The sequence below is a fragment of the Narcine bancroftii genome (genome assembly GCF_036971445.1).
Source record: "Narcine bancroftii isolate sNarBan1 chromosome 12 unlocalized genomic scaffold, sNarBan1.hap1 SUPER_12_unloc_2, whole genome shotgun sequence".
NCBI classification, from domain to species: domain Eukaryota; kingdom Metazoa; phylum Chordata; class Chondrichthyes; order Torpediniformes; family Narcinidae; genus Narcine; species Narcine bancroftii.
The window spans coordinates 5,506,139-5,520,065 of NW_027211808.1; positions in this window are offsets into that span (position 1 = coordinate 5,506,139).

Here is a 13,927-nt window from a genome sequence, read left to right on the forward strand (position 1 = left end):
GATATTTTCCTGATGTTTAAATGTTATTTCCCGCTTCTTTTCTAATATTATTTTCCTGATGTTTAAATGTTAATTCCCGCTTCTTTTCTAATGTTAATTTCCTGATGTATATATGTTATTTCCCACTTCTTTTCTAATGTTAATTTCATGATGTTTAAATGTTATTTCCCGCTTCTTTTCTAATGTTATTTTCATTATGTTTGAATGTTATATCCTGCTACGTTTTTTAATGTTATTTTACTGATGTTTGAATGTTACTTCCCACTTCTTTTCTAATGATATTTTCCTGATGTTTAAATGTTATTTCCCGCTTCTTTTCTAATATTATTTTCCTGATGTTTAAATGTTAATTCCCGCTTCTTTTCTAATGTTAATTTCCAGATTTTTAAATGGTATTTCCCACTTCTTTTCTAATGTTATTTTCCTTATGTTTGAATATTACTTCCCGCTTCTTTTCTAATGTTATTTTCCTGGATTGAATGTAATTTCCCCCCTCTTTTCTAATGTTAATTTCCTGATGTTTAAATGTTATTTTCCACTTATTTTCTAATGTTATTTTCTTTATGTTTGAATGTTATTTCCCGCCACTTTATTAACGTTATTTGCCTGATGTTTGAATGTTATTTCCCTTTTTTTCTAATATAATTTTCCTGATGTTTGAATGTTATTTCCCGCTTCTTTTCTAATGTAATTTTCCTGATGTTTGGATGTTATTTCCCACTTCTTTTCTAATGCTATTTTTCTGATGTTTGAATGTTACTTCCCACTTCTTTTCTAATGATATTTTCCTGATGTTTAAATGTTATTTCCCGCTTCTTTTCTAATATTATTTTCCTGATGTTTAAATGTTAATTCCCGTTTCTTTTCTAATGTTAATTTCCTGATTTTTAAATGGTATTTCCCTCTTCTTTTCTAATGTTATTTTCCTTATGTTTGAATGTTATATCCTGCTACGTTTTGTAATGTTATTTTACTGATGTTTGAATGTTACTTCCCTCTTCTTTTCTAATGATATTTTCCTGATGTTTAAATGTTATTTCCCGCTTCTTTTCTAATATTATTTTCCTTATGTTTGAATATTATTTCCTGCTTCTTTTATAATGTTATTTTCCTGGATTGAATGTAATTTCCCGCCTCTTTTCTAATGTTATTTTCCTGATGTTTCTATGTTATTTCCCACTTATTTTCTAATGTGATTTTCTTTATGTTTGAATGTTATTTCCCGCCACTTTACTAACGTTATTTCCCTGATGTTTAAATGTTATTTCCCACTTCTTTTCTAATATAATTTTCCTTATGTTTTAATATTCTTTCCTGCTTCTTTTCAAATGTTATTTTCCTGATGTTTGAATGCTATTACCCGCTTCCTTTCTAATATTATTTTCCTGATGTTTGAATGTTATTTCCCGCTTCTTTTCTAATGTCATTTTCCTGATGTTTGAATGTTATTTCCCGCTTATTTTCTAATGTTAATTTCATGATGTTTCAATATTATTTCCTGCTTCTCTTCTAATGCTATTTACTTGATGTTTGAATGTTATTTCCCATTTATTTTCTAATGCAATTTTTCTGATATTTCATTGTTATTTCCAACTTCCTTTCTATTGTTATTTTCATGATGTTTGAATGTTATTTCCCGCTTCTTTTCTAATGTTATTTTCCTTATATTTGAATGTTATTTCTCGCTTCTTTTCTAAAGTTATTTTCCTGTGTTTGAATTTGATTTCCTGCTCCTTTTCTAATGTTATTTTAGTGATGTTTGAATGATATTTCCCACTTCTTTTCTATTCTAATTTTCCTGATGTTTGAATTATATTTACCGCTTATTTTCCAATGTTATTCTCCTGATGTTTAAAAGTTATTTCCCTCTTCGTTTCTAATGTTAATTTCGTGATGTTTAAATGTAATTTCCCACTTCTTTTCTAATGATATTTTCCTGATGTTTAAATGTTATTTCCCGCTTTTTTTCTAATATTATTTTCCTGATGTTTAAATGTTAATTCCCGCTTCTTTTCTAATGTTAATTTTCTGATGTTTAAATGGTATTTCCCACTTCTTTTCTAATGTTATTTTCATTATGTTTGAATATTATTTCCTGCTTCTTTTCTAATGTTATTTTCCTGGATTGAATGTAATTTCCCGCCTCTTTTCTAATGTTATTTTCCTGATGTTTCTATGTTATTTCCCACTTATTTTCTAATGTTATTTTCTTTATGTTTGAATGTTATTTCCCGCCACTTTACTAACGTTATTTCCCTGATGTTCGAATGTTATTTCCCTTTTTTTTTCTAATATGATTTTCCTGATGTTTGAATGTTATTTCCCGCTTCATTTCTGACGTTATTTTCCTGATGTTTGAATGTTACTTCCCACTTCCTTTCTATTGTAATTTTCCTGATGTTTAAATGTTATTTGCTGCTTCTTTTGTAATGTAATTTTACTGATGTTTGAATGTTATTTCTCTCTTATTTTCTAATGATATTTTCATGATGTTTGAATGTTATTACGCGCTTCCTTTCTAATGTTATTTCCTCATGTTTTAATGTTATTTCCCGCTTCTTTTCTAATGTTTTCTTAATGATGTTTGAATGTTATTTCCTGCTTCTTTTCTAATGTAATTTTCCTGATGTTTGAATGTTATCTCCCATTTCTTTTCTAAAGTTATTTTCCTGATGTTTGAATGTTATTTCCTGCTTCTTTTCTAATGTTATTTTCCTGATGTTTGAATGTTGTTTTCCGCTTATCTTCTAATGTTATTTTCCTGATTTTTGAATGTTATTTCCCGCTTCTTTTCTAATGTTAATTTCATGATGTTTGAATATTATTTCGTGCTTCTCTTCTAATGCAATTTATTTGATGTTTGAATGTTATTTCCCACATATTTCCTAATGTTATTATCCTAATGTTTGATTATTTCCCGCTTCTTTTCAAATGTTATTTTAGTGATGTTTGAATGATATTTCCCACTTCTTTTCTATTGTTATTTTCCTGATGTTTGAATGTTATTTACGGCTTATTTTCTAATGTTATTATCCTGATGTTTGAATGTTATTTACCGCTTATTTCCTAATGTTATTTTCCGGATGTTTAAATTTTATTTCCCTCTTCATTTCTAATGTTAATTTCGTGATGTTTAAATGTTATTTCCCACTTCTTTTCTAATGTTAATTTCCAGATTTTTGAATGTTATTTCACGATTGATTTCGAATGATAATTTCAAGATGTTTGAATGTTACTTCGCACTTCTTTTCTAATGCTATTTTCCTGAAGTTTGAATGTTATTTCCAATTTTTTTTAATGTTATTTTCCTGATGTTTGAATGTTATATCCCACTTCGTTTCTAAAGTTATTTTCCTGATGTTTGAATGTTACTTCCCACTTCTTTTCTACTGCTATTTTCCTGATCTTTGAATGTTATTTCCCACTTGATTTCTAATGTTAATTTCCTGATGTTTAAATGTTATTTCCCACTTGATTTCTAATGTTAATTTCCTGATGTTTAAATGTGATTTCCCACTTCTTTCCTAATATAATTTTCCTTATGTTTTAATTTTATTTCCTGCTTCATTTCAAATGTTATTTTCCTGATGTTTAAATGTTATTTCCCACTTCCTTTCTAATATAATTTTCCTTATGTTTTAATATTATTTCCTGCTTCTTTTCAAATGTTATTTTCCTCATGTTTGAATGCTATTACCCGCTTCCTTTCTAATATTATTTTCCTGATGTTTGAATGTTATTTCCCACTTCCTTTCTAATGTTATTTTACTGATGTTTGAATGTTATTTCCCGCTTCTTTTCTAATATTATTTTCCTGATGTTTAAATGTTAATTCCCGCTTCTTTTCTAATGTTAATTTCCAGATTTTTAAATGGTATTTCCCTCTTCTTTTCTAATGTTATTTTCCTAATGTTTGAATGTTATATCCTGCTACGTTTTGTAATGTTATTTTACTGATGTTTGAATGTTACTTCCCTCTTCTTTTCTAATGATATTTTCCTGATGTTTAAATGTTATTTCCCGCTTCTTTTCTAATATTATTTTCCTGATGTTTAAATGTTAATTCCCGCTTCTTTTCTAATGTTAATTTCCTGATGTATAAATGTTATTTGCCACTTCTTTTCTAATGTTAATTTCATGATGTTTAAATGTTATTTCCCGCTTCTTTTCTAATGTTATTTTCATTATGTTCGAATGTTATATCCTGCTACGTTTTTTAATGTTATTTTACTGATGTTTGAATGTTACTTCCCACTTCTTTTCTAATGATATTTTCCTGATGTTTAAATGTTATTTCCCGCTTCTTTTCTAATATTATTTTCCTGATGTTTAAATGTTAATTCCCGCTTCTTTTCTAATGTTAATTTCCAGATTTTTAAATGGTATTTCCCACTTCTTTTCTAATGTTATTTTCCTTATGTTTGAATATTACTTCCCGCTTCTTTTCTAATGTTATTTTCCTGGATTGAATGTAATTTCCCCCCTCTTTTCTAATGTTATTTTCCTGATGTTTCTATGTTATTTCCCACTCTTTTTCTAATGTTATTTTCTTTATGTTTGAATGTTATTTCCCGCCACTTTATTAACGTTATTTGCCTGATGTTTGAATGTTATTTCCCTTTTTTTCTAATATAATTTTCCTGATGTTTGAATGTTATTTCCCGCTTCTTTTCTAATGTAATTTTCCTGATGTTTGGATGTTATTTCCCACTTCTTTTCTAATGCTATTTTTCTGATGTTTGAATGTTACTTCCCACTTCTTTTCTAATGATATTTTCCTGATGTTTAAATGTTATTTCCCGCTTCTTTTCTAATATTATTTTCCTGATGTTTAAATGTTAATTCCCGCTTCTTTTCTAATGTTAATTTCCTGATTTTTAAATGGTATTTCCCTCTTCTTTTCTAATGTTATTTTCCTTATGTTTGAATGTTATATCCTGCTACGTTTTGTAATGTTATTTTACTGATGTTTGAATGTTATTTGCTGCTTCTTTTCTAATGTTATTTTCCTGATATTTGAATGTAATTTCCCGCCTCTTTTCTAATGTTATTTTCCTCTTGTTTGATTATTTCCCGCTTCTTTTCTAATATTATTTTTCCTGATGTTTGTATGTTATTTCCCGCCACTTTACTAACGTTATTTGCCTGATGTTTGAATGTTATTTCCCACTTCTTTTCTAATGTTATTTTCTTGATGTTTGAATGTTATTTCCCTCCTTTTTCCAATGTTATTATACTGATGTTTGATTATTTCCCGCTTCTTTTCTAATGTTAATTTCATAATGTTTAAATGTTAATTCCCACTTCTTTTCTAATGTTATTTATCTGATGTTTGAATGTTATTTCCCGCTTCTGTTCTAATGTAATTTTCCTGATGTTTGAATGTTATTTCCCGCTTCTTTTCTAATGTTATTTTCCTTATGTTTGAATGTTATTTCCCGCTTCTTTTCTAATGTTATTTTCCTGATGTTTGAATGTAATTTCCCGCCTCTTTTCTAATGTTATTTTCCTGATGTTGGATTATTTCCCGCTTCTTTTCTAATATTATTTTTCCTGATGTTTGTATGTTATTTCCCGCCACCTTACTAACGTTATTTGCCTGATGTTTGAATGTTATTTCCCTTTTTTTCCTAATATGATTTTTCTGATGTTTGAATATTATTTCCCGCTTCTGTTCTAATGTAATTTTCCTGATGTTTTAATGTTATTTCCCGCTTCTTTTCTAACATTATTTTCCTGATGTTTGAATGTTACTTCCCACTTCCTTTCTAATGTAATTTTCCTGATGTTTAAATGTTATTCATGCTTCTTTTGTAATGTAATTTTACTGATGTTTGAATGTTATTTCTCTCTTATTTTCTAATGAAATTTTCATGATGTTTGAATGTTATTACGCGCTTCCTTTCTAATGTTATTTCCTCATTTTTTAATGTTATTTCCCGCTTCTTTTCTAATGTTTTCTTAATGATGTTTGAATGTTATTTCCTGCTTCTTTTCTAATGTAATTTTCCTGATGTTTGAATGTTATCTCCCATTTCTTTTCTAAAGTTATTTTCCTGATGTTTGAATGTTATTTCCCGCTTCTTTTCTAATGTTATTTTCCTGATGTTTGAATGTTGTTTTCTGCTTATCTTCTAATGTTATTTTCCTGATTTTTGAATGTTATTTCCCGCTTCTTTTCTAATGTTAATTTCATGATGTTTGAATATTATTTCGTGCTTCTCTTCTAATGCAATTTATTTGATGTTTGAATGTTATTTCCCACATATTTTCTAATGTTATTATCCTAATGTTTGATTATTTCCCGCTTCTTTTCAAATGTTATTTTAGTGATGTTTGAATGATATTTCCCACTTCTTTTCTATTGTTATTTTCCTGATGTTTGAATGTTATTTACCGCTTATTTTCTAATGTTATTCTCCTGATGTTTGATTATTTCCCGCTTCTGTTCTAATGTTATTTTCCTGATGTTTGAATTTGATTTCCCGCTCCATTTCTAATGTTATTTTAGTGATGTTTGAATGATATTTCCCACTTCTTTTCTATTGTTATTTTCCTGATGTTTGAATGTTATTTACCGCTTATTTCCTAATGTTATTTTCCCGATGTTTAAATTTTATTTCCCTCTTCATTTCTTATGTTAATTTCGTGATGTTTAAATGTTATTTCCCACTTCTTTTCTAATGTTAATTTCCAGATTTTTGAATGTTATTTCACGATTGATTTCGAATGTTAATTTCAAGATGTTTGAATGTTACTTCGCACTTCTTTTCTAATGCTATTTTCCTGATGTTTGAATGTTATTTCCAATTTTTTTTAATGTTATTTTCCTGATGTTTGAATGTTATATCCCACTTCGTTTCTAAAGTTATTTTCCTGATGTTTGAATGTTACTTCCCACTTCTTTTCTACTGCTATTTTCCTGATTTTTGAATGTTATTTCCCAATTCTTTTCTAATGTTATTTTCCTGATTTTTTTATCTTATTTCCCACTTCTTTTCTACTGTTATTTTCCTGATGTTTAAATGTTATTTCCCACTTGATTTCTAATGTTAATTTCCTGATGTTTAAATGTTATTTCCCACTTCTTTTCTAATATAATTTTCCTTATGTTTTAATATTATTTCCTGCTTCTTTTCAAATGTTATTTTCCTGATGTTTGAATGCTATTACCCGCTTCCTTTCTAATATTATTTTCCTGATGTTTGAATGTTATTTCCCGCTTCCTTTCTAATGTTATTTTACTGATGTTTGAATGTTATTTCCTGCTTCTTTTCTAACGTTAATTTCGTGATGTTTAAATGTTAATTCCCACTTCTTGTCTAATGTCATTTTCCTGATGTTTGAATGTTATTTCCCGCTTCTGTTCTAATGTTATTTTCCTGATGTTTGAATGTTATTTCCCTCTTATTTTCTAATGTTAATTTCATGATGTTTCAATATTGTTTCCTGCTTCTCTTCTAATGCTATTTACTTGAAGTTTGAATGTTATTTCCCATTTAATTTCTAATTCTATTTTTCTGATATTTCATTGTTATTTCCAACTTCCTTTCTATTGTTATTTTCATTATGTTTGAATGTTATTTCCCGCTTCTTTTCTAATGTTATTTTCCTTATATTTGAATGTTATTTCTCGCTTCTTTTCTAATGTTATTTTCCTGATGTTTGAATTTGTATTTCCTGCTCCTTTTCTAATGTTATTTTAGTGATGTTTGAATGATATTTCCCACTTCTTTTCTATTCTAATTTTCCTGATGTTTGAATTATATTTACCGCTTATTTTCCAATGTTATTCTCCTGATGTTTTAATGTTATTTCCCTCTTCGTTTCTAATGTTAATTTCGTGATGTTTAAATGTTATTTCCCACTTCTTTTCTAATGTTATTTTCCTGATGTTTGAATGTTATTTCACGATTGATTTCGAATGTTAATTTCATGATGTTTGAATGTTACTTCACACTTCTTTTCTAATGCTATTTTCCTGATGTTTGAATGTTATTTCCAAGTTATTTTTTAATGTTATTTTACTGATGTTTGAATGTTACTTCCCACTTCTTTTCTAATGCTATTTTCCTGATGTTTGAATGTTATTTCCCACTTCTTTTCTAATGTTATTTTCCTGATGTTTGAATGTTATTTCCCGCATTTTTCCAATGTTATTATACTGATGTTTGATTATTTCCCGCTTCTTTTCTAACGTTATTTCTCTGATATTTGTTTCTTATTTCCCATTTCTTTTCTAATGTTATTTTCCTGATGATTAAATATTATTTCCCACTTCTTTTCTAATGTTAATTTCCTGATGTTTAAATGTTATTTCCCACTTCTTTTCTAATGTTAATTTCCTGAAGTTTAAATGTTATTTCCCGCTTCTTTTCTAATGTTAATTTCATAATGTTTAAATGTTAATTCCCACTTCTTTTCTAATGTTATTTATCTGATGTTTGAATGTTATTTCCCGCTTCTGTTCTAATGTAATTTTCCTGATGTTTGAATGTTATTTCCCGCTTTTTTCTAATGTTAATTTCCTGATGTTTAAATGGTATTTCCCACTTCTTTTCTAATGTTATTTTACTGATGTTTGAATGTTATTTCCCACTTCTTTTCTAATGTTATTTTCCTTATGTTTGAATGGTATTTCCCGCTTCTTTTCTAATGTTATTTTCATGATGTTTGAATGTAATTTCCCGCCTCTTTTCTAATGTTATTTTCCTGATGTTTGATTATTTCCCGCTTCTTTTCTAATATTATTTTTCCTGATGTTTGTATGTTATTTCCCGCCACTTTACTAACGTTATTTGCCTGATGTTTGAATGTTATTTCCCGCCTTTTTCCAATGTTATTATACTGATGTTTGATTATTTCCCGCTTCTTTTCTGATGTTAATTTCATAATGTTTAAATGTTAATTCCCACTTCTTTTCTAATGTTGTTTATCTGATGTTTGAATGTTATTTCCCGCTTCTGTTCTAATGTAATTTTCCTGATGTTTGAATGTTATTTCCCGCTTCTTTTCTAATATTATTTTCCTTATGTTTGAATGTTATTTCCCGCTTCTTTTCTAATGTTATTTTCCTGATGTTTGAAGGTAATTTCCCGCCTCTTTTCTAATGTTATTTACCTGATGTTTGATTATTTCCCGCTTCTTTCTAATGTTATTTTCCTGATGTTTGAATGTTATTTCCCGCTTCTTTGCTAACGTTATTTTCCTGATGTTTGAATGTTACTTCCCACTTCCTTTCTAATCTAATTTTCCTGATGTTTAAATGTTATTTCCTGCTTCTTTTGTAATGTAATTTTACTGATGTTTAAATGTTTTTTCTCCCTTATTTTCTAATGTTATTTTCATGATGTTTGAATGTTATTACGTGCTTCCTTTCTAATGTTATTTCCTCTTGTTTTAATGTTATTTCCCGCTTCTTTTCTAGTATTTTTTTCATGATGTTTGAATGTTGTTTGCTGCTTCTTTTCTAATGTAATTTTCCTGATGTTTGAATGTTATCTCCCATTTCTTTTCTAAAGTTATTTTCCTGATGTTTTAATGTTATTTACCACTTCTTTTCTGACGTTATTTTCCTGATGTTTGAATGTTGTTTTCCGCTTATCTTCTAATGTTATTTTCCTGATTTTTGAATGTTATTTCCCGCTTCTTTTCTAATGTTAATTTCATGATGTTTGAATATTATTTCGTGCTTCTCTTCTAATGCAATTTATTTGATGTTTGAATGTTATTTCCCACATATTTTTTAATGTTATTATCCTCATGTTTGATTATTTCCCGCTTCTTTTCAAATGTTATTTTAGTGATGTTTGAATGATATTTCCCACTTCTTTTCTATTGTTATTTTTCTGATGTTTGAATGTTATTTACGGCTTATTTTCTAATGTTATTATCCTGATGTTTGATTATTTCCCGCTTCTTTTCTAATGTTATTTTCCTGATGTTTGAATTTGATTTCCCGCTCCATTTCTAATGTTATTTTAGTGATGTTTGAATGATATTTCCCACTTCTTTTCTATTGTTATTTCCTGATGTTTGAATGTTATTTACCGCTTATTTCCTAATGTTATTTTCCCGATGTTTAAATTTTATTTCCCTCTTCATTTCTAATGTTAATTTCGTGATGTTTAAATGTTATTTCCCACTTCTTTTCTAATGTTAATTTCCAGATTTTTGAATGTTATTTCACGATTGATTTCGAATGTTAATTTCAAGATGTTTGAATGTTACCTCGCACTTCTTTTCTAATGCTATTTTCCTGAAGTTTGAATGTTATTTCCAATTTTTTTTAATGTTATTTTCCTGATGTTTGAATGTTATATCCCACTACGTTTCTAAAGTTATTTTCCTGATGTTTAAATGTTATTTCCCACTTCTTTTCTAATATAATTTTCCTTATGTTTTAATATTATTTCCTGCTTCTTTTCAAATGTTATTTTCCTGATGTTTGAATGCTATTACTCGCTTCCTTTCTAATATTATTTTCCTGATGTTTGAATGTTATTTCCCGCTTCCTTTCTAATGTTATTTTACTGATGTTTGAATGTTATTTCCCGCTTCTGTTCTAATGTTATTTTCCTGATGTTTTAATGTTATTTCCTGCTTCTTTTCTAACGTTAATTTCGTGATGTTTAAATGTTAATTCCCACTTCTTTTCTAATGTCATTTTCCTGATGTTTGAATGTTATTTCCCGCTTCTGTTCTAATGTTATTTTCCTGATTTTTGAATGATATTTCCCGCTTCTTTTCTAATGTTAATTTCATGATGTTTGAATATTATTTCGTGCTTCTCTTCTAATGCAATTTATTTGATGTTTGAATGTTATTTCCCACATATTTTCTAATGTTATTATCCTAATGTTTGATTATTTCCCGCTTCTTTTCAAATGTTATTTTAGTGATGTTTGAATGATATTTCCCACTTCTTTTCTATTGTTATTTTCCTGATGTTTGAATGTTATTTACCACTTATTTTCTAATGTTATTATCCTGATGTTAGATTATTTCCCGCTTCTTTTCTAATGTTATTTTCCTGATGTTTGAATTTGATTTCCCGCTCCATTTCTAATGTTATTTTAGTGATGTTTGAATGATATTTCCCACTTCTTTTCTATTGTTATTTTCCTGATGTTTGAATGTTATTTACCGCTTATTTCCTAATGTTATTTTCCCGATGTTTAAATTTTATTTCCCTCTTCATTTCTAATGTTAATTTCGTGATGTTTAAATGCTATTTCCCACTTCTTTTCTAATGTTAATTTCCAGATTTTTGAATGTTATTTCACGATTGATTTCGAATGTTAATTTCAAGATGTTTGAATGTTACCTCGCACTTCTTTTCTAATGCTATTTTCCTGAAGTTTGAATGTTATTTCCAATTTTTTTAAATGTTATTTTCCTGATGTTTGAATGTTATATCCCACTTCGTTTCTAAAGTTATTTTCCTGATGTTTGAATGTTACTTCCCACTTCTTTTCTACTGCTATTTTCCTGATCTTTGAATGTAATTTCCCACTTCCTTTCTAATGTTATTTTCCTGATGTTTTTATCTTATTTCCCACTTCTTTTCTAATGTTATTTTCCTGATGTTTAAATGTTATTTCCCACTTGATTTCTAATGTTAATTTCCTGATGTTTAAATGTTATTTCCCACTTGATTTCTAATGTTAATTTCCTGATGTTTAAATGTTATTTCCCACTTCTTTTCTAATATAATTTTCCTTATGTTTTAATATTATTTCCTGCTTCTTTTCAAATGTTATTTTCCTGATGTTTGAATGCTATTACCCGCTTCCTTTCTAATATTATTTTCCTGATGTTTAAATGTTATTTCCCGCTTCTTTTCTAATGTTAATTTCATAATGTTTAAATGTTAATTCCAACTTCTTTTCTAATGTTATTTATCTGATGTTTGAATGTTATTTCCCGCTTCTGTTCTAATGTAATTTTCCTGATGTTTGAATGTTATTTCCTGCTTCTTTTCTAATGTTATTTTCCTGGATTGAATGTAATTTCCCGCCTCTTTTCTAATGTTATTTTCCTGATGTTTCTATGTTATTTCCCACTTATTTTCTAATGTTATTTTCTTTATGTTTGAATGTTATTTCCCGCCACTTTACTAACTTTATTTCCCTGATGTTTGAATGTTATTTCCATTTTTTTTCTAATATGATTTTCCTGATGTTTGAATGTTACTTCCCACTTCCTTTCTATTGTAATTTTCCTGATTTTTAAATGTTATTTGCTGCTTCTTTTGTAATGTAATTTTACTGATGTTTGAATGTTATTTCTCTCTTATTTTCTAATGATATTTTCATGATGTTTGAATGTTATTACGCGCTTCCTTTCTAATGTTATTTCCTCATGTTTTAATGTTATTTCCCGCTTCTTTTCTAATGTTTTCTTAATGATGTTTGAATGTTATTTCCTGCTTCTTTTCTAATGTAATTTTCCTGATGTTTGAATGTTATCTCCCATTTCTTTTCTAAAGTTATTTTCCTGATGTTTGAATGTTATTTCCCGCTTCTTTTCTAATGTTATTTTCCTGATGTTTGAATGTTGTTTTCCGCTTATCTTCTAATGTTATTTTCCTGATTTTTGAATGTTATTTCCCGCTTCTTTTCTAATGTTAATTTCATGATGTTTGAATATTATTTATGCTTCTCTTCTAATGCAATTTATTTGATGTTTGAATGTTATTTCCCACATATTTTCTAATGTTATTATCCTAATGTTTGATTATTTCCCGCTTCTTTTCAAATGTTATTTTAGTGATGTTTGAATGATATTTCCCACTTCTTTTCAATTGTTATTTTCCTGATGTTTGAATGTTATTTACGGCTTATTTTCTAATGTTATTATCCTGATGTTTGATTATTTCCCGCTTCTTTTCTAATGTTATTTTCCTGATGTTTGAATTTGATTTCCCGCTCCATTTCTAATGTTATTTTAGTGATGTTTGAATGATATTTCCCACTTCTTTTCTATTGTTATCTTCCTGATGTTTGAATGTTATTTACCGCTTATTTCCTAATGTTATTTTCCGGATGTTTAAATTTTATTTCCCTCTTCATTTCTAATGTTAATTTCGTGATGTTTAAATGTTATTTCCCACTTCTTTTCTAATGTTAATTTCCAGATTTTTGAATGTTATTTCACGATTGATTTCGAATGATAATTTCAAGATGTTTGAATGTTACTTCGCACTTCTTTTCTAATGCTATTTTCCTGAAGTTTGAATGTTATTTCCAATTTTTTTTAATGTTATTTTCCTGATGTGTGAATGTTATATCCCACTTCGTTTCTAAAGTTATTTTCCTGATGTTTGAATGTTACTTCCCACTTCTTTTCTACTGCTATTTTCCTGATCTTTGAATGTTATTTCCCACTTGATTTCTAATGTTAATTTCCTGATGTTTAAATGTTATTTCCCACTTGATTTCTAATGTTAATTTCCTGATGTTTAAATGTGATTTCCCACTTCTTTTCTAATATAATTTTCCTTATGTTTTAATATTATTTCCTGCTTCTTTTCAAATGTTATTTTCCTCATGTTTGAATGCTATTACCCGCTTCCTTTCTAATATTATTTTCCTGATGTTTGAATGTTATTTCCCGCTTCCTTTCTAATGTTATTTTACTGATGTTTGAATGTTATTTCCCGCTTCTGTTCTAATGTTATTTTCCTGATGTTTGAATGTTATTTCCTGCTTCTTTTCTAACGTTAATTTCGTGATGTTTAAATGTTAATTCCCACTTCTTTTCTAATGTCATTTTCCTGATGTTTGAATGTTATTTCCCGCTTCTGCTCTAATGTTATTTTCCTGATGTTTAAATTTTATTTCCCACTTGATTTCTAATGTTAATTTCCTGATGTTTAAATGTTATTTCCCACTTCTTTTCTAATATAATTTTCCTTATGTTTTAA